A 2,894-nucleotide genomic window follows, 5' to 3' on the forward strand; every position below is an offset into this window, starting at 1 on the left:
GCCCATGCCCTGTGTGTGTGTGTGTGTGTGTGTGTATGAGGTTGGCAGGGGCACGTGGCTGTGTTAAATACAAATGCTGTGTCAGGAAGTGAAAGGTCAGCATTTGACATGGGGGCAGGACAATTGTGGGAAGATAAGCCCTCTATGGTGCAGCCAGATGTCACTCAGGAACCTGGGCCAATCTTTTTTGATTCTCACCTTCCTACCATTTGTGGGCATACTATTTCTGAATCTATTTAAAATATGAGGATGTAAATTTGTGAAACTCCAACCGTGCCACAGACTTAAAGTATGTTGTAATGATCTATTCACATACAATAAAACCTATAGGATTTCAGATTTTCTCTGGGCTTAGTCGTAGCTCTAACCGATGGTAATGGAAACACTGGTCGCATCTCCTCCCTCTACACCATTTAGAGGCGAAACAAAATAAACCTTTTAAATCAAGGTTGCATAAAATTCGTTTATAGTAGTCAGTCATTCGTTTTGCACGGACGTGAACCAGGAGAATCTTTGGGTTTATAATTGTTATGATGTTGATTGCTTTAGCACAGAAGTTAATGTTTAATAAATGCAATGTCAGCTTAAAACCCTTGTGTTCTCTTCGGGTCATTCTGACCCATCAGTCATTGTGACCCACCGTAGTTTGCAACAACTTTACCGCATACAAAAAAAACATAGTGAAGCATTTTCTTGTAACCGTTGGGCTGTCTCAGACCCCCCACATTGCGAAGGTTAAAAGAAGAAAAAAAAGAAAAGTTTTTGTATTGGGTAAAATTGGGTAAACACAACGATGGTTCGTTATGAACCTTTGGGTCATGTGACCCGAAGGCAGCACAAGTGTAGGTCTAAACATCCAAAAAATAAACAGCGGGCTTCCAACAGTTTAACAAAATACTCACCTGCCTTCCTAACAAAAGCTCAGAGATTAATATATTTGCTTATAGGCGACCCCAACAGGCCATCAAAGTATGAACCATAAAACCTATTGCATCCTGAGGTACTATATCGTAGTACATGTCCACACAATAAATTGATGTGCTGTTATAGTAAAACAGGCTTTCTACTCATTCAGCTATCGGACATTCCATTGGTCTAAAGAGCCACCTTTGACCTCTCCATGGCCTGGCAGTTGTTGGGAGTAAGTGGCAAAAAGACAGAGGGATGGTGCCCCCTAGTGGATGAGTCAACCAGCACAGTTAAAGGTCAGGGGTCAGAATGTTGGGTACAAGCAATTCAATGTGCCAGTATCTACCTATGAGTCCACTGACACACACACACACACACACACATACAGAACAACCAAACAAAAATGTTGTTGACAAATGAGGTGGGTAAAAAGAAAATGTATCTCAATGAAAAATGGGGCCTCTTTATTTGAAAGGTAACTGCTAAAGTAACAAGCCACCAGTAGAAACCCTCCATGTTCTGGAGACAGAAGCCCATGTGGCCTGTCTGATTCATGCTGCCTCCTCTCTTTCTCCCTGTCTCTCTCCCTCCCTGTCTCTCTCTCTCTCTCCTTGTCTCTCTCTCTTCCTATCCGTCGTTTTGAGATCCATGTTCATTCTGGGAATGAGACAAGGTTCTTTCACGTTACGTTGAAGTGTGCAAAGTTTCAAATACGGCGTGATTGGTCTCTCACTGTTCCCTTGATTACTTAAGTACGTCTGTGTCTACGTGTGTCGCAAAGAGTAAACATTTGAGAGTGTGTGTGTCTTTTTTATTCGACATTAGAAGGTTTGAAGTCTTTATTTAGAAATTAGGGCAGATAACGTTGTATGCAGTCCTTAAGCTTGGATTCTTAATGGGTTGCTTGCATAAACCTGGTTTTAAATGCTTGGGATGGTTATGAGGTTGGATAGGGTGTGTGTGGAAATATTTCCATGATGAACGTATTGGATTATTACACAAAACTGTGTAAAAAAGGTAAAGGGCTTAACTAAGTCTAAGTCTAAAATTGGACTTATCCTATGGTACATTTTTAACTCACCGTAGGGGAGGTGCTGTCTATTTGTCTAAGACTAAGGTGTTGAACACCATCCCCTAGTGTTTGTTTACAGTCACCATTAACCCATCAGCGTGAAAACAGGCCTAATAGAGTAACACGTGTTCCAGTACTAAGGCTAAATGATGACCTGTATCAACACTACTGATTTGTTAGTGCACATTATTAATATAACGTCCAATATTTTTATTTCACATTGATTGTTTAGGAACCGTATTAACAACAACACAAAACGCACTCACGAGATGGAGGCTGTATCTCGAACTTTAAGAGATAAGTCAGTCGGTAAGCATTAACATAATATATTGTGTCCATCTCTATGAGTCTCTTCGATGATTATCGTTGGCGTTAAACGTTGATTCCAGTCACTCACGAGGTTTCATTCATTAGGCTGCATTCCCCTTTTATCCAGCCCTTCCCCCATTTTACTGCCAGGCTGCATTTGGAAGAGAAATGGACGACTTCCCTACCGAACTGCTCACGGAGTGGGTGGGTTAACGACATGTTACACAATAATGTCAAAATGACCATGTCAGCCACTAGATTAGTAAAAGGAATGTTGAAGATGGATGGATCAAAAATAGAGTTCTACATTTAGGCAACGCTTAAAAGGACAGACCTAAGCCGACAACATCGGAAGAGTTTATAAATAAATAGATCGCGGTCATACATTGAAAATGTAACGCCGCGCACCAATAATTTTGACGATGTGACAAGACAATTATGTCAGTAGCCGTCTTGATTAGACTGAAACAACCATTTTCTGCTACATGCCTCCCTTTCCTCTAATGTTGCCATTTCTACCTCCCCTTCTCGTTCCGTGCGTGCGTAAAATACACTACAGTGTTCGGTATTCCTGCGCAGAGGGCTTGCGCTTTTTTAGTGAAGC

Source organism: Hypomesus nipponensis, chromosome 6 (genome assembly GCF_054491055.1).
Source record: "Hypomesus nipponensis isolate SF chromosome 6, ASM5449105v1, whole genome shotgun sequence".
NCBI classification, from domain to species: domain Eukaryota; kingdom Metazoa; phylum Chordata; class Actinopteri; order Osmeriformes; family Osmeridae; genus Hypomesus; species Hypomesus nipponensis.